This window comes from Notamacropus eugenii, chromosome 4, assembly GCF_028372415.1.
Source record: "Notamacropus eugenii isolate mMacEug1 chromosome 4, mMacEug1.pri_v2, whole genome shotgun sequence".
Taxonomy (NCBI): Eukaryota; Metazoa; Chordata; class Mammalia; order Diprotodontia; family Macropodidae; genus Notamacropus; species Notamacropus eugenii.
Genome location: NC_092875.1, coordinates 348,701,972 through 348,721,367, shown reverse-complemented (window position 1 = coordinate 348,721,367; position 19,396 = coordinate 348,701,972). Strand labels below are relative to the sequence as shown.

At 36.9% G+C, this 19,396-nt stretch overlaps 1 long non-coding RNA gene across 2 annotated transcripts in view; it reads left to right on the top strand.

Annotated features, from left to right (window-relative positions):
- LOC140501574 (uncharacterized) overlaps nucleotides 1-19,396 on the top strand; it is a 43,737-nt gene that overhangs the window by 6,999 nt on the left and 17,342 nt on the right. Inside the window, exon 2 of one of the 2 annotated variants that reach the window (XR_011966242.1) lies at nucleotides 8,648-8,780. This is a non-coding gene — a long non-coding RNA (uncharacterized lncRNA). Of the gene's footprint in view, nucleotides 1-8,647; nucleotides 10,349-19,396 lie in introns of both variants that reach the window. The other variant, XR_011966243.1, reaches the window with a different exon arrangement.

Genomic DNA, 19,396 nt, shown 5'->3' with positions numbered 1-19,396 from the left:
CAGTGCAGGAGTCAGGAGGACCTGAGTTCAAATCTCACCTCGGACACTTGACACTCCCTAACTATGTGAATTTGGGCAAGTCACTTAATCCCAATTGTTTCATCCTAGGTCATCTCCAGTCATCTTGATGAATATCTGGATTCAGATGGCTCTGGAGGAGAAGTAAGGCTGGTGACCTGCACAGCCCTCCCTCACTCAAAACAAAGTGAAGTGCAAGTCATGTCATCATTTCTCTGATGGCACGGTCTTTGGCCACGAAGGGCAAACACACACTATGAAGAGACAGCACCAGACTGAAAGCCAGGAAAACCTGAGTTCAAATTTGGCCTCAGACACTTACTAGCTATGCAACCTTGGGCAAGTCACTGGACCTCTGTTTGCCTCTGTTTCCTCATTTGTAAAATGAAGATGATAATAGCACCTGCCTCCTAAGGTTATTGTAAAGATCAAATGAGATTAAAAATTGTAAATCACTTAGCACAGTGCCTGGCACATAGGAAGTGCTATGTAAATAGCTACTATTATAATTACAACTGGGCAGCTGGGTGATGCAGTGGATAGAGTGCCAGACTTGGAATCAAAAAGTATCTTCTTCCTGAATTCAAATCTAGCCTCAGATACTTCCTAGCTTTGTGACCCTGGGCAAATCACTTAACTTTGCCTCACTTTCCTCATCTATAAAATGAACTGGAGAAGGAAATGGCAAACCACTTCAATATCTTTGCCAAGGAAACCCCAAATCAGGTTACAAAGAGTCAGCTGTGACTGAACAACAACAAATAATTACAATTACAATTTTTCTTACTATTTTTTCTCTTGTTTTCATGCATTTACACAAGCTGTCCCCTATTCTTGAAAATATAGAAATACACATTAGAATGTAATTCTCGGATTAAAATATAAATTCTAATTTGTGGAATATATAAATATTCTATATTAGACTAGAATGTAAAACTTCCTTTTCTTTGCTTCTTGGAATGTATATCTCCTTTCAAAATTCATTTCATGTTCCTTTTCCTAGAAATGGCCTTTGTAGGCCTTTCCTAATTATTCATTCTCCTTCCATCTCCACCAAGAAAAATGCTTTTTATTTGTGGGGGTATATATTTAATTTTACTTCTCTATTTATGCCTTGTCTCCCCCAAGTAAAATGTAAGGTCCCTGTGGATAAGGAATGTGAAACACCTACCTTTTGCCTCTCTTTCCTACCAAAGTGTTGCATTTAAGTACGTGTTGTTACCTTCAAAGTAGTTACCTTCAGATGCTAATTATTGTTTCTGACACTAATGTTTCTGTCCAAAATACTTTTGGAATCCTACTTGAAATTCCAAACTTGCAATTTATGTATTGCACTCAAATTTTTGTTTTTCTTTACAATTAAAAATATCTTTTTCTTCTATATCTCCTTCATTTATGAATACATTCCTTATAACAAATTTGACCTCAAACGCTTGTAACAAAGATTTTTTAAGTGGTTCATCAAAATTTATCAACATGACAAATATGACAATATATTCAATTTTCCATACCCATAGCTCCCCACCTCTGAAAAGGGAGAGGAATGAATTTTATTTTTCAGGGTCAAGATTTATCATTATAGCTGGATAATATTCTTTTTAAAGAATTTTTTGCTGACATTTCCATTTTAATTTTTGTAATAATTATGTATATTGTTTTCCTGATTCTGATTACTTCCTTCAGCACTAATTCACCTGTCTTTTTTATCTTTGAATTCATCATAAGCATTATTTTCCATTGTGCAGTAATATTAGTCTATTACCATATCCCAAAATTTGCTTATCCATTTCATAATCAAGGGATATTTTAAATTTGTTTTACTTTTCTTTCCCTCCCCCTACTTTGGAGATAGATGAGACAGAGAGAGGAGATAGGGATAGGGCGGGAAATGGAAGAAAAAAAAGAAAAATCGAAGAAAAAAAGGAGGTCAGTGAGACATTTTTTTTTTTTCTGCAGAGAAGAGACAGTATTAAGTACACAAAGAAACACAAATAGAAGAGCATTGACAGTCATGGTATGAATTTATTAGAAAACTTAAAAAAAAAAGCAATTTGTACATAATAGAGATCTGAAGTTTAATCTACAATAGCTTTTCTTTTTTTACTATGCATATAGAAATGGCTACTTAATTCTGTTTTTCTGAAGTTCAGAATAATATTTAATTAAAAAAGAAAGAAAATATTAAAAATATTTTGTTTTGTTTTTTTCCCTGAGCAATACTATATAAAAACTAGAGTAAGAGAGACAGGAAAATAGTAATTTTTATTGATGAAATTCATGTTTTTCATTTAAGGCTGTTTCAGAACTGTTGTCAGAAGTCCAAGTGAGACTATGAGAGCGAACAGCTTTATCAGACTTTGAAGCATCAGTCTTTTGTCCCCTACCCCTGTCTCTGCACCTCCCCAAAAGAAAGTGTTGTGATTTGTTTTTTACTTACAAACGACCCAGAAACCTTGTCCCCATTGTGAGAGTGATGAATTCCAATAAATAGAGTGATATACTGAAAATCAGAATGCTTCCAGAATTATAGAATTCCCCAAATGGACAGAGAACACTGTGGTGTGGCCTTATACCCTGCCATGCATGATGAAAGGGTAAGGAATTTATCCAAGAGATGGAGATAAACATATGTCAGTGTTCTGAAGACTCACATCAATTAAAATACATTGAAACTCTATGAATTAAAAGCAAATGTACTCTGGGAAAAATGGTCAATTCAACAAGAGTACATGTAATGACAAAGGTATATTTATGGAGATGACAGGTGTTGCAATGGATAGAATACTTGACCTGGTATCAGAAAGAATGAATTATAATTTGGCCTCAGACACTTATTAGCTGTATGACCCTGGGCAAATCACTTAAGTTGTATTTCCCTCAGTTTCCTCAACTGTAAAATGGTGGTAATAAAATAATAACACTTACCTCTCAGGATTATGAGGATCAAATTACCATTTTCCAATATCCTATATCTAGTCTTTGTATTGTCTTGCTCCTGACAAGCATTCTAAATATTTTCTTTCCTTTTTTAATTAAATTTTATTCTGAACTTCAGAAAAACAATAAAGTGGGAATTTCTATATTCAGATATAGTCTATATTCTATATTCAGAGTAGATAGTACAGATAAAACATCAGATCTCTATTTTGTACAACTTACTTTTATTTTCAAATTTTCTCATATTTGTGAAATGCTTAGTAGAGTACCTGGCACATAGTAGGCTCTATATAAATGCTAATTTCCTTTCCTTTCCTTGATACAATGTGGCTTCATGATGATAAATTAAAGAATATGTATAAAAATACTGCAAACTCAATGCAAAATTATATTAAACAAATGATTACAGAAAAAAGAACATACTGAATATGGAAAAAAAATTTATTTTAAAAAGGAGTAAGGTTTTTGGGGTACGTCAACAAATTGAATTATATTAAAATCAATTTGATTACTTTAGTGATACCTTCAACTCACATTTTAACATCCCTTCTGCATGCAAAGCATTGTGCTATGGTTGTGGGAGAGGTCCAGGTCCTATCTTCATGTAAATCACTCTTTAGAAGTTATGGTAACACCTCCTAATTGTCCTTCTCTTTTCTGTTATTTCACATGTGGTATGCTTCTCTCTCCAATCAGGCTATTTGCCCATTAGGGTAGGATGATGTGTCATTCCACAGCTCACAATTGCTTGGTAAGCAACTGTGCAACTAATCAATACATTATATAAATAATAAAAGAAAATATGGCATTTTATTATTGATTGGTTAGCTGCATAATGAGACCAGATATGTTTGCAACAAAGTTGCAGATCTTGTGGAGTTCATAATTGTCCAGCCTACAAAGAAAGCGACTGAGGCAGAGCTCTGAGTCAATGGCACTTTATTAACCCTATCTCTGGGGCCTTATTCTGATAAAGTTTGATACCTGAACACGCTAAGGGGTCTACACAAAGTGTAGAATCCCATTGGTTGACACACCTTGCTTTGAGGGCCAAAAATGATATGTCAACCAAAAATGGTATATCAGCAGGGCATTCTTGGATTGAGAAAAGCATGGAGCATCTCCACTGACTAGGTAGTCATAAAATGATCACCTGCTCACAAGACAGAGTGATCTGGAGGTGCAAAAATAAGTCGTGGGACTTTCCATGTAATTGAGTTACCTCTGCCATGCTGGGATTGGTCACTGTAACAAGGAAAAACAAGTGTGAAGGACCTCTCATTAGCTTCCTATGATTAAGCAAATGAACTTACAATGTTCAGTTCACAGCTCTGGGTTCTAATGTACAGAACTTATAAAGACTACCCCTATGGAATCGTATCAAACTGATTAATACTAATGGGAATAGAGTAGGGGTCCAAATGAATAATTTCCCATAGTCTAATGACTGAGAAGCTCTGAGTTGATTATCCTAAATTCATGGGGGACAGCAGGATTGAGGGAATTGTTGACTTTTACAGAGAAGTTTCCTCTGTGTTATTTGTCCTCCCCTAAAGGATACACCCAAAGTAGTTCATTTCTTCAGTGGACACTGAGACCCATTTCCTCCTTATTCTTTGGATATTAATGGGCTATCATATAGAAGAGGGATTATGGGATAACAACAACAACAGCAATGTTATTATCACTTTAAATTTATAAAATGCTCTCCCTAGGACTCAGAGGTCATCTAGGTCAACCTCATCATTTTCAGATGAGAAAACTGAGACTGAGGGAAACTAAGTGACTTGTCTAAGGTCACTTTGTTACTGAGCATCAAAAGTGGAATTTGAACATAGGTCTTCTGACATTAGAAGAAGAAATTCTTCTTACCATTGTATCACTGTATCTTTTTTAAAGTCTACTTGGCTTGAGAGAGGAAAATGAAAAAAAAATGGATGGAAGTCATATAGAGGGAAATTAAGATTTTGTCAGGGAAAAAGAAGGAATAATCTATTTCTAAGTAGATCTATCCACAAGTAAAATGAGATTCCTCAGAATGTAAAAGACTTCCTTATTGTAGACCTTTAAATAGAGTTTGGATGACCATATAGGCATAGGTCCCATTCAGAAGGGAATTATTGTTGGGGTATGGGGAATACTGCTAAGGTCCTTTTCAGCTTTGAAATCCTGGAATTCTAATGTTTGTCCTATGAAATTCAGGTATCTGCTACAGTTTGGACATTGGACTTAATGCATTTCTTTTTAATTCTGTTGCCTGTCTCATGGATCCAGGCCACAGGATCATAGGATATAGATTACAAGCTATGAGACCTTAGAAGCTATTGAAACAACCCTCCCATTTTACAGATGAAGAAACTGAGACACAGAGGTTAAATAACTTGCCCAGATTCATACACCTGAGTATCAGAGGAGAGATTTGAACCTAGGTCTTCTGACTTTAAGTGTAGCTCACTCTTCACTAAATCATGCTGAATTTCCTTGCTCCCACCCTTCTCCCTACCCCTCTTGCCCTCTGCCTTTCTCTGAGAGTGGAATTCATCTTTATTTTATGACTCTCTCTGCTTGAATCATTTCTCTAAAGATATGAAGGGAGGTCTGAATGGATCTCACAGCATTCTCTCTAGTTCCTGGGAGAGCTACTCATTGGAAAAATGCATCAAGAGTAGCCTTACATAGCTGCCTGCCTGCTAGCTTTTATTAATGCAGCTGATGTACTTATCATGTAAAAGAAACTTCAAATTGAGCACTGAAAGCGTATGTTTAATTACATCTTTAAAATAAAAGTTAATTGTTATTCAATTGTCCATTTCTAATGATTTTTCTCTAGGACAATTAACATACATATGCCCACATGAGTATTTTTTAAACTGTCATTTCAGCACCTTCTGGTTCATGTGTTCAAGAAATAATTGAATCTCTGTCAATTATAATTCTAGTAAATTATAGAAAAGATCCATTCTTAGAAACAGGAATGAGAACTTAGAGCTGGCATAGCCAGAAGTTGCTCAGTCACTGAATTTCAGCTTCTCTCTTTATGGCCTCATAATAGGAGTATAGTAGATTACTGAATATATAGTATTATAGAAGGCTAATTTAGGCCAAATACTAGGTATGGGCAGAGCTAATCTTTTTCACAGGCATTTTTAATTTAATGTTCTCAGTCAGGATTCAAATTCAAACAGTTCCTTTATGTACACCAGACTCCAGTGTGGGGTAGGGGGGAGAGTCAGCCTGAATTCAGACCCCAGCTCAGGCACAGGCGACCGTGTGACCTTATGTATTGATGATGTATTTTTGCTTATTGTTAATATAATTTTGCTTCTTAATGGGAAGATCTTTCCCATCGATTAATAAGCCCGTGTGACCTGCTTAAGTCACATGGAAGCCTGAGTCACATGAGTCTAAATGATATGGAACAGGAAGGGTAGAACAGGAAGAGGCAGGGCAAGAGCAGAGCTGAGAGGAAGTTAGACAGCATGCAGAGCTGGGACGGCAACGACTAGTGGGAGTGGGTGAGCTTGTTTGTGATTGTGGGAAGCCTAGTAGGAGGATTGCTTGGGAATGGTATCTTTCTCTGCATTGTTGTTGGGCTTGAATTTCTCTGTTACTATTGACCCTCTCTGGGGGTTTCTTGGCAAAGATACTGGAGTGATTTGCCATTTCCTTAACTCTGTCTATACTGTCCAAGCTCCTTCACAATCTATGTCTTCTTCCACTCCAGGTCAGGTCTGGGGCTGATTTTCCCATATTTCGCTCTGAGAAACAATGTAGTAATTGCAGGGGTCACCTCCTACAATACAGTTGTCACTGACTGAGGAATCCAGGAACTGACAAACTCCCAAGGTCCAGTTATTGCTATGAGTTTTTCAGTCACTTGTCAGGGAAGGAAACAGAACAGGAGAGGCAGCAGAGGGCTGAGGTCCTGGCTCCAAGTCACTTGAGCCACACAAGCCCACACTTTAGCTGCCATGGGTGAGCAGCCACTTAGAGGTGCTAGTCTCAATGGGGAAAGGCACTTCTTCTGCTCAGTGGGACATCCCAGAGAGATGATATTCCACACCACACCTCTCAGAATGAGGAAAAAGAGAGAGCAGTCAAGTTGTCACAAAGACTACTGAGTGAGTGGCTTTGCCTGACACAATGGCCAATCCTCATAATGAAACAAGTGTGAAGTAAGGGAATGCCAGTCAGGGTGATGTGTAACTGGGGTTCTGAGTGACCAGGGACCACTGTGGTAGCTGTGGAGTCAATAAGGAATCCAGAAATGATTAGTAATTAGATTACCACTGATTAGATTAGCACCTTGGCCAATGTGATGAAATTATAGAAAACACAGTGTAGGGCTGCAGGACAGCTCTGCATGAAATATTCTCTATCATAAGTTTTAAATGGAGGGCATGGAGGTAAGAGTCCTCCTTCATGTTCTGGTGTCACAAAAAAGGCAATGTACATCAGAAAGGATCATAAACACTAAAGCTCCAACCAATGGAAATACTTCATGGTGACAATCATTAAAAAGGGCAGACCATGAATGTGCATCAATTGGATTGAAGACATCAATACTTTCATTAAGTGCCTGCAATGTATCATAACAAAATGAGAAATAGATCTCAACAGCTGTAGGCAAGAACTTTATATCAATGATACCCTCAGTTGCAAGTCACACAGCAACATGTTGCTATTGCAGTACAAGACAATCATAAAAATAGCTCCATACCAAAGCGTGGGTGAAAGGAAATGAGATGAAATAAAGAAGCTACACAGATTGGAAGAGAGAAAAAGTGAATACTGTGAGGTCATTAAAAATCTTCATTTAATGCACACTTCAAAAATCATAACAAATGACAAAATGGATGGCAAAATAGAACTTGATGTCTCAAATAATTTTGAAAAGGTGATAGACATACTTAAATTGGAATCCGAAAAATCCTCTTTTAAGCTTAATGTCATTAATCTAATTAGCAGTCAAATATATCGAAAGAAATAATTTATAAAATCTAACATTCACTAAAGCCATTCTGAAAGAAAATTCAGGATTTGACAGAAAATTTAAAAACATTTAAAGATGTGCAAAACAGTGTAACAGGAGTTGTTGCTATAGTAAGAAATGTAGAGTTATCAAGGAATACTCCTAATGACATAGCAAACTCTACTATAGAAGAAATTAATTGAGAGAGCTATTGAAGATCTACAGAAAAATATCAGAAGAGTAAAGTATTAAAATACTAATGTCAAATTTTCCCTTTAAAGGCAAAGTGTGAAAACAAGTCTAGAAAACAGTATTGTGTCAGAAATTCTATATTTGTTTAATCAGCAATTGAAAACAAGAATCAAAAGGTTAAAGTCATATAAGGAGTCAAAACAGCACAAAGAAAATAAATCAACAATTCAACATCAAGCAAAAGCTTCATTAAAGAGACTTGAGAAGCAGAAATGTCAAAGACAAGAGAGAATCTGCCAAGAAGGAAGACTTGGGAAATTTCTGTTCATCTACGGGGATGCAAGAAATCCCATACAATGAAAATTTAATTTGAATCAAATGAGAAACAGAAAGTTTTCTCACCACTAATTTAATGAATGACAGAATAGTTACATCAAAGGAAATAACTTGAACTCTAGTTTCTCTGCAAAACTGTAAAGAACTGGGTCTGAGATAAGACCCATAACTATTTGTTCCTGTATTTCACAGTGAGATGTGGAGCCAAAATGACGAAGTAGCTGGAAGTTCAGTGAGATTCTACCTTCCACCCAAGCTCTTCCAAAAGAGAACCAGAAAAGATACGAGACCAAACACTGATGGGAAAATCCAAGAAAAATTCACAGTGAGTCATTTTTCCCATTTGGGTTAGCATAGGGGGACAGTCAAAGAGGTCTGTAGACAATGAGCATGGAATCATAGAGCACTTCAGCATAGGGAGAGGCTATGGACCAAAGCAAGAGGAGATGCCAGACCCATAAAGGACAAGGCATCAAAACCTCATGTAAGGTGTAGGAACAGATGCCAATTGGCAACATTTTCTCCCACTACCTAGCTCCAGGTCACAGATCTAAGGTAGGCTGAGGAGGGTACCTATGCCCAGAAGTGGAGTTCCAGGGTAAGGAGAATCATAAGTCCTAATCATTCTGGGAAAAAGCAAGTTCAAAAGTAAGAAACAGTTGTGTAGCTCACATACCAGTAACGTAGAAGTGTCTGCTAGTGCAGTGTAATGAAGATACTTTCCGTGAGTATAGAGAAGATGAATTTATATCCTAATAGTTTTAATAAACTACCAAAAGCAGGCATTTTATGTACCTATGCAATAATCCATAGAGCATTGGACATAAACCAAAAGTAGCAGGATAGTGATAGTAATAGATAATTTCCATCTAAACAATATTGATTTCTATGTGAACTATATTGACAGAGATGAGGTTAAAACACTGCGATTGATATTAACAATGCTTAAAATTAACATAGCACTTCAAGATTTCCAAAGTACTTAGTATGTGTTATCTCATACAATCCTTACAACCACCCTGTGAAGTAGATAAGTCAACTATAGACAAGACAATCATGAATGAAGTTATTTCCAAGACACCTATGTGGTTAGAATTGGAGGTAGGGAAGCTTGAATTATTATAAAATTTCAGATAAAGCAACTCAATAAAATAAATAGGCTGAGTGACTTGATTAGCATCCTGTAGTAAACCAGTTGCAGATTTTCTTAATCACAGTTTTTTTTCACAGCCTATCAGTCTAGACAGCTATGCTTAGGAACATTTGTCTTTGAGCATTACCCAGAAGGCTATGATGTGTATTGATCAATGGAATCCTAGAGTCTAAAGGTAGCTTAGAGGTCATCTAGTCAAATCTCTCACCTAACAAAAGACTCACTTCTACATTATCATTGACAAATGACCACCTAGACTTTATTTGAAAATATCTATTGACAGGGCATTCACTATCTCATGATAAGTCACACTTCTTTGGTGGACAATTCTTATGTTAAGTTGAAATCTGTCTCCCTATCAATTTTAGCCATTGATTATACTTTTGAATGAAAGAGTAACATAGAATAAATCAACTCCATCTTTTACATTACATATCATAAAATACAAACCTCTTATTTATCCTTCTTTTGAGTTTCTCTAGGCTAAATTTTCTTTATAACCATTTTCTTTAATACTTAATATGATACAATTTCTAGACCCCCTCATCATTCTGCTCACTATCTTCTGGAAAATTTTTTAAAATGTGGTCCCCAGGACTGAAGCCACAAGTTCAATTGTAATCTTGGAGCTCAAATTTCCAAAGAGAAACTCATTAAAAATGATTGTTACTTGGATGAAGCTGGATTTCAAGAGAAGATTGGGGATGAGAAGGAATTTTGACACTCTGAAGTGCCACGGGGTAAGTTGTAAAAGTTTAAAAGAAACCTATGTTCAATGAATGTAAAAGGAAAAAAAAAAAAGAAAAAGAAAGAATGCAACACCCCTTAGAACCCAAATCATCAGAGCTTCAGGGTCTCCATATTATATCCTTTCAGTATCTCCTTTATCACATGACAGAAAACATGGTGGTATCTCTCTTTAATATCAATAGGTGGGGAGTGGAAGAAGTTGATTATATCAAATTCCTCTTGGCTCGATTTATGATTTCCTTTGAAACCTCCTTGACTTATTTTATCCCCTGATTGAAAGGGCTGGCACTTAATTTCATTATATAAGTGACATTTTTTGTTTGTTTGTATTTTAAAGGCTAAAGTATCTGAGTGTATGTCGGTGTTAATGTGTTACAAGTCATATTTTTTAAACATCATGTATGAGTGTCTCTACAATTAAATCAACAATTTAGTTGTTCAGTCATTTTGCAGTCGTATTTGATTTTTCATGACTCTGGGGTTTTCTTGGCAGAGATACTGGAGTGGTTTAACATTTTCTTCTCCAGCTCATTTTACAGATGAGGAAACTGATGCAAACAGGATTAAGGACGTGGCCAGGTTAACATAGCTAGTAAATGTTTGAAGCCAGATTTGAATTCCGGAAGACGAGTCTTCCAGACTCCAGACCCCACTGTATCACGTAGCTGCCCTTAAATCAACAATAATGCATTTTAATTCTGAGTATACTCCAGGCATTAAAATGTGGTGATTTTAACTTTCAGAATAATTACAAAATGCCTCATTATCATAGAAGAATCAATACATATTCATGTATTGATGCCCAAGTGGAAAGAGAGATCAGAGTTAGGCAGACCCAGACCCAAGTCCTGTTTCTGACTTATATTAGCTTTCTGAGGTGGTTAGGTGGCTCAGTGTATGGCACACTGGACCTAGAATCAGGAAGACCTGAATTCAAATGTGGCCTCATACACTTACTAGCCTGGGCAAATCATTTAACCTCTGTTTGCCTTAATCTGCCAGAGAAGGAAATGGCAAACCATTCCAATATCTTTGCCAAGGAAGCTACATGGACATATTGGCATGCTATGGTCCATAGGGATCACAAAATATCAAACATGACTAAACAACAAGTAGTGACCCTGGACAAGTCACTTAATAGTTCAGACAACTTTCTAAATTCATAAGTTGCCAAATAACTGATAATCTACTTTTGTAGTTAGAGTCCTTCCTAGAGAATTTTCCCTATATGAATGAAATCCCAGATTCTATAAATAAAAACCTAATAATTATCATTTGGGGGCATAGTCTCCATACTGCTTCTTTCCCTCATTTCCTTCACCTACAATCCCTAAAGAAATACTTTCTGAGGCTCAGTCCTTCAGCTGTGTGTGTGTGTGTGTGTGTGTGTGTGTGCGTGCTTGTGCACACTGCTTTTTATACACCATGCTTTTAATGTGCTTAGATTATGTATATTCTTATTGAGAATCAAAAGTCATCTGCTTCTGGGCAGAAAACAAATGGAAGACAATCACTCACCCTGCCCAAAGTCCACCTTTACAACTGAGAGAGAGCCTCTCCTGAAACAGATTAGCAGGACCTAATGGGCCAAAAATGCATCCAAGCCTTTCCTCAGCAGCCTTTCAAAAAGCCTTTGCTGGCTCTAATTTGAGGTGCTTCCTCCACCTCTCTAGTCCCCTCCACAAGATTATCTTTTTTATGGGTTAATTAAATCAAATCAGAGGAGAGAAACAAAATAAGTACCATGTCCTGAGCTGAAAAGGAACACGGAAGATGTTTATCCCCAAAGCAGCTCCCGACTCTCCAGGGACAGCCTGGGTTAACCAGCAGCATTTGAATGTCATCAAATGAGTCGGTTTCAGCTGCCACATATTTTGTAAAACATTCTGGGTAATTTCAGCTGGCCAGACTTGATGCCCTTGGAGTTCTTCTGCATCTGCACTTTGGTTCCCTCCTAGTGAGAGCTTTTTAAAGCTCAGACAGTACAAGGTTTCCACTTAGTTTCTTAGAGAAAAACGATTCTGTTCTTCAACTAGATAAAATATTAAGGGTAAGGGTAGGGAAGGGGAGGCTTTCTGCTAGCAATAAAATATGCCTGCTTTGAAAAACCTATTCAACATAAATTGCAATTATTGTAACTGTTAGAGGCCTTCCATACAACCTGAGTCAGAAGGCAGAATTGAAGAACACATCTAGGATTGGTGGGATGGCATAAAAATCCATGAATACCTTAATGAGGTTTCTAGATGTTTGGCGAAAGTTTCCATTCAGGCATATTTTGGAAGTACATAGGTTCAAATATCTTAATTTTCCCCCCTGTTCTAGTCACAATTCTCACTGCTCATGACTCTATAATACAAACGACTCATTCATTCTACAGATTGAACAAAACTCAGCAAATTGGCTCCTCAGATTCTGTTCTCCTTGAATTGTCTCACCCAAGACACTCTAAAGAATTGCCTTGTAGGCTATAACTGTGAATAGCACGCTCTGATCTGTTCCTGTGACTTCACGATATTTGAACTTTCTGTTTCCCTGGGCACTGCAAAAACCTTTTGCTCCTGTTATTCTTGAAATAAAAAAGCAGTGTTCTTTATGAATTTTTAACATAGCATACTTTTTCCCCCCCACCAGGGCTTTCAGGCAAGTCACGTCAGAATCAGGGACACTCACATTTTGAAGCTCAAAGCCCAACTGCTTCTATTTGTAAACAAGTATGAACAACATGAGCACATTAGTGTCACTTCCCTGCAAATTCAGTGTGAAGAAATTACAAATGTAGGGACCATATAATACTTTGGCAAAGCTGTGCTGGGATACATTATTCATGGTCATTTTTTTTTTTTTTGGATGCTGATATTTTGTAAAGTTTTCCACCCTCCAAAGTAAAACTGTGATGCTGGATGCCAAAGAGGGAACACCCAAATCTCTGATATCTTTAGTGTTATTACTAAAAGAATCATCTACCAAAAAGAAAAAAAAGACAAAAACTCTAAGCTTTGGCCTATCTTGGACTTACATCAGTGTGATCATTACAAATGGAGCCACTCTCTCAGGTCCTGTGGTGTCACCACCACTACCCATAAAGACTTATGTGTGAGAGTGGGGTGGGGGGAGAAATACTATATGTCAAAAAGGGCTTATAAAATCAGTTCTAGGCCTTTAACCTTCAACAGAACACTGACAAAGTGAGGGGTCTAAGGACACTGACATTTATGGCAAAGCAGGAAAATAGATGTCTATTGAAGGGTCGGAATCTCTGATCACAGTTCATAGCCCCCTTTCAGCAATGGAGTTAACATTACCTTGCTGATGTCAGGCACAGCAGTGATCACTGCCAGGAGACAAGCTGATGGTCCCAAGTCTCCTGCGCTGATGATGGCTGTTTGGCTGATAGGATCAACATAATTCAATCACTGTCAGTATTCATTCTGCTTTGCCTCTCCCTTCAAGTTGCCAACCCACAATGCCTCCCCTCTCTTTCTGCTTTTTCAAAAGCAACAGCTAGTAAACAAAACCTGAGACCTTCAAGTAAAGTGATTGGTGAATCAACTTCAAACAGGCCTTGTCAATACCCTCCATGCTGGTTCAAAACAGCCTGCATATTGAGATTTGCAGATAGTGCCTTTCAACATTTTTAATGCTCTTTCTCAATCAATGCCTACATCTTTCCCTCATTATTATGTAAGCAATAATAATATAGATAAATAGGATAAAACCCCAAATATTTTCTGTGTACTTAGTACTTTGATTGTATATGAACTAAAAAAAGCGTAAACTCTATCCCTGAGTAGCATATAGGAATTAGCAAAGATAAGATAGACACCTTGGTCTTGTTTCTCTAGGCAAGGGAATAATAGATTGTGGAGTGGTCTCCCTGTGTGCTCTACTCCACTGACTATGAATAAACTGACCCCAAACAGCTTGGGATGTGGAAGGTAAATGGAGTCAATGTTGGGGGGAAAGCATATTTTATTTCCTCAGTTAGTGCAATTTCTTTTCAACTGGGCAGGCAAACAACGCTGTACTCTATTTTCATCTCTAGGATTTGGCATTGTAGAACAGAGGAGAGAGCCCTGGAGTTAGAGTCAGAAGACCTGAGTCTGAAACCTAGCTCTGTTGTATGACCTCATTCAAATCATATCCATTGTTTCCTCACTTCTAAAAGGAGGTGATTGTATAGATGGTCTCTTAAGTTTCCTTCAGGATCTAACATTTAATGATTCTTATAAAATGTCATCAATAGTGATTGAGTCACAGGTTCTCATTATTTGAATACAAACACTAGAAAAGCTCATATAACTTGCTGTTTAGTGTTTGTGTGATTGTCATTTGCATCAATGAGATGGGTCTTTCATAAATGACCTCCTTTTCAATGGCAAGTGTTTTAAAGGCAGGAACTCAAAATCAGTTCCCATAGCAGCACCACAATTGAATGAGCATTAAATATTTTTAGTGATGACTACTTATCAACAATTATAGATGGCTTTATATCTTATGAATCAATCCATGCAAAGGCATTAGTTAGGAATCTGTTAAGCGACGGGGAAACAAAAACAAAATAATCCCTGTCTGTAATTCTACTGAGGAATACATGTTTCCGGACAAGTCAACTTAGAATGTATATAAAATAATTACAAAATGATTTTGGGGTTGGGAATAGGGCAACCAATCAAGAGAATCAGGAAAGGTATCTTACAGAACGTAGAATGTGAGCTGAGCCTTGAAGGTAGGTAGGGGTTCCAAGAAGTGCAGAAAAGGCAAGAGAGAACATTCTTAGCATGGGGGGCATGTTTGTCCAAAGGCATAGAAACAGGGTGTGGATTGCCATTCATGTACAAGGGCATGGCAAGAAGGCCACTTCAAATGGAATGGAATGTTTGTCAGGGAGACTAATGCGTAATCAACCTGGAGAGATCATGAAGGTCTTTAAATGCCAAATGGACGAGTTTGTATTTTTATGCTCCTCTAGTTATAACTGTTAATTATTATCATTAGGTAGAAAAATTGCTCCTTGCAAAATTCCTCTGGGTAAAATTAATATTGATATTGCCCATTCTGCAAATGAGGACACAGAGATACAAATATCAATTACTTTGCTTCAGCCATACCTAGTAGTAGCACCTAATTAGATTGAATGACTTCTGATTCTCAGCGTTACTTCTTAGTTGACTAAGTCATTTTGCTTCTTGTAACATCTCTTTCTTTGGTAGCTCTGATCCAAGATTTGTTAGTCTTTTTTTTCCTTCTTGAGGAGTCAGAAGGAGAAATCTGCTTTCCCAGAGAGTTATAGGGACATTTATTTTTTAAATAATTTGTTAGCATCATTCTTATTCATTTACTCTCAATAAAATATAAGGCAATTCATTTGGTTCAGCCCCCAACTAAAATATTTGTGTTTATTTATTTTCACTGGGAAAACTGTATTCACCAACTTTTGCTGTATTCACCACCTTTTTTTAATTGTCTCCATGCTGTACCAACACCAGGAAATTAGCTGCATGGTAGAATAGATTCTTCTCATTCCTAGTTATTCTTTGCCCTCTCCTTACAAAAGAAGGACCTTGAAACCTCTCCCTGAATTATTCAAATGTTTCTGTCTGGACTATTCTTATAGCCAGCAAATTTATTTTTAAAAGGCTATGTTGTATTTGATTTTTTTTTTAAATAAAAGTGTTACATGCAGTTATTGCATATATTTGGAAATGAATTTCCCCTTCCTCATCCACCTGACCTACTGACTTCCATCTAAGCAATAGATTTATTTGCCTGGGCTTTCAAGGAAAAAAAAGTAGCAGATTTCCTACTTTCTGACACTAGGTGAGTTTAAGATAAACTGGACCTTAGAAAAGACAGGTGGGCAGGGATCTCTAGGTATTTGAAGTGACATTGGCAAAAGATATGCTGATCAAGGCTTTTGAAGTTGGGCCATCCAGTCACATACCAAGATGCTGTATTTCAGAGTGGGTGAAATATCCAGGTATATGGCTTACTACACAGTCACGCACATGAGGCACACTGTAGACAAACTGAATGAATTTTTTTCCAAAATTCAGCAGGTTTATAGGCTACTCTGGGATTCTGAAAGGGAACTTGAGAAGCCAAGTATTTTACCTACCACTCTGCAGTCACACTGCTTAAGTTGAAACCTATTTAATCTATTTAGGAGGATGAGCCAAAAGGTTTGAGGCATGTCATGGATTTTTATGCCTGACCCATTATGAATCAGTCTCAGCTTCCATGCCCTCATAGGAGGCATCCACTAGAGGTGTATGCATAGGCTATTCCTAAGAGGAGATGATCCTTAAGCATTAACTTTCACTACATGCATGGGGGAGAAAAGAGCAAAGTGACATAGCTAGCCCCCTAGAGTTCTTGGAAGAATTACTGCCATAGAATTCTCATCTATGGGGCAGCTAGGTGGTACAGTGGATAGAGTGCTTGGCCTGGAGTCAGGAAAACTCATTTTTCCTGAGTTCAAATCTGGCCTTAGATGCTTCCTAGTTGTGTGACCCCAGGCAAATCATTTGATCCTGTTTGTCTCTGTTCCTCATCTATAAAATGAACTGGAGAAGGAAATGACAAATCATTCCAATATCTTTGTTAAAAAAAAAAAAACAAAACAAAACAAAACCAATACCTGAATGGGGTCCTGAAGAGTAAAACATGACTGAAATGACTGAAGAATAACTCAGCTAGCACATTATTCCTCAGTATCAACAACCATTGGAACAATGATTGGTAGTGAATTTTTCTCTCCAGGAGTGAAATTAAACATTTTTCTGGGTTTTTTTTTTTTTTGGGGGGGGGGTTAACATAAGGTTTATTATTGTAGAAGAAGAGAAAATGAATAATAGTAGCTGACCATTCCAGGAAACTACCTGGGGACCCAGTATCGTGGCAATTTGCCCTACTGTTTTGTGGGAGGTATCTGGTCCTGTCTGGGTTTGGGTTATTTGCCTGTTCTCTGAGTGCTACACATCCTCTAGCGGGAATAGGGGGAGTCCTCTACTCCTCAAAAACACACCCTAACATATGTGAATTTGGGATATAATCTTTTCTATGAGCCAAAATCAAAATCGAGTGATACCTTGAACACGGGGTTGCTTCATGACCTTACATTGCTTTAAGAGACTTGGCAATCATTTAGAAAAACCCTGGGAAATGCCAACTTTTCACAGAAGTGATGTTAACTTAATGTAGAAGACCTCATTTTGATTTCATTTCCTCTGTGGATTTTATCATAACATTACAGATAACATTGAGTTTTTAAATAGCCAGCTTAATACCACAAAGTCATCCATTAATGTGAACTGAGAATAATTAAAAATGATCCCCATATAGAGCTGTATATCTTTGTTTCAAGATGGGCAGCTACTGGTTTGGAAATTTATCTAAGCCACATGACTCCTACTGATGTCTACATTATATGAAACATTAATTCATGATTTTCTTAATATCTTATTGATTTCTCCTCTACAAAGGCCAGAGGTTAAAAAACTCCATAAAAATGTCCTTGCAATTTATTGCTGTCCCTTTAAAACATTACAGTAACCTTACAGCTATTCACGCTTTTTCCCCATTGTCTTTTTAGTTAAGGTTGTCATTCAAAATGACAAATATTCTTTTCCTTTGAACTTTAAATGAACTTGTTTGTAAACCCAATGTCAAGAGAAATGCAAAAAAAAAATAAAGTAAAATCTTTAATGAATTGTGATTACAAAGTTACTATAAAATGATTAGGTATAGCATTCAAAGATTCAAATGGTAATATTAAATAGCCATTACAGTGGACATTAAATGACAGGTTTTTTTTTTACGTAGTACCTTTCTTTCAAAGACTTAAAAGGTCTTTACAATCCATTATCTCACAAATTCCTCACACACGCACAAAGTAGATAGCAAATCATTATCTCCATTTATTTTACATTCTGTCCTAGGAATAAAGGCAAAAAATGAAGGCAGATGAGAGTAAATTATTTGCACAAGATTACGTTGCTGATTAATGCTGGAACTCAAGTGTTCGAGCTCATGTTTCAATTGGTAACCTTGCTGGTCACACTGTCTACTAATGTACTAGACTTCATACTAAAAAGCACAACTAGAGATGCCAAATATCCTCTGTTTGATTTGTATTTCAACCCAAAGGGAAATTATCAGAAAACTTATGAGTATGAAATTCAGAAAACAAGAGTTTAAAAATGGAGGCCATTTTGTTACTTCAGGCAAAACATTTGTTACTCTCTATGCTGTAATGAACAGGTGAATAACTAAATGTCTTTTTAATTACATTATTTAGCTTGAATAGGCACAGACTTCGAAATTTTAATTAGCCTGACTAGAAAAGCAAATAATCTCATATTATCATTCTCCTCTAGCATTCATATAAAACAGGGGCTGGGAGATGTGTGAGGGAGTGAACTACACATTACTGTTGACAGAACTTATTTTTTCATCACTAGTAAACAGAGCTTGCTCATTTGTTGGCAAGGAATATAAATATAAACCAGCGAGATTTCCCTCCTCCCCCAATCTTTAAGTCACTCTGTAGTCAGGCAAATATAGGAGAAGTTTTGGAGATAAGAAGATGGAAGTTTTAAAAATACAATATTTCATAAGGCCAGTTTCTTTGGGAAGGATGTAGTTTGTTCTAGTTTGAAATAGGTATTTGGACATAGTCTTAGAGATTTTACTGGAAGAATGAGGGGTCAGAAGATTGGTCCAAGTTCACATATCTGCTTTGTATCTAAAGTAAGATTTGACCTGAGGTCTTCCAAGCACTGAAGACATTTGTTTATTTTTGTAACATACCCATTGATGTTACTCCAACTCTCATTCATATTCATAACTTGGGCCCCCCAGAAGATAACTGTCACTTTAGATTCTAGGAGTAATACAGGTTGTACTGGTAATATTGTATAGTCCATGAATCTTAATTAGTGTGATTCCCATTAATAATCAATCAGTAGACACAGTGGATAGAATGCTAGGCCTGCAGTCAGGAAGACCTGAGTTAAAAAAAACAAACACTTTCTGGC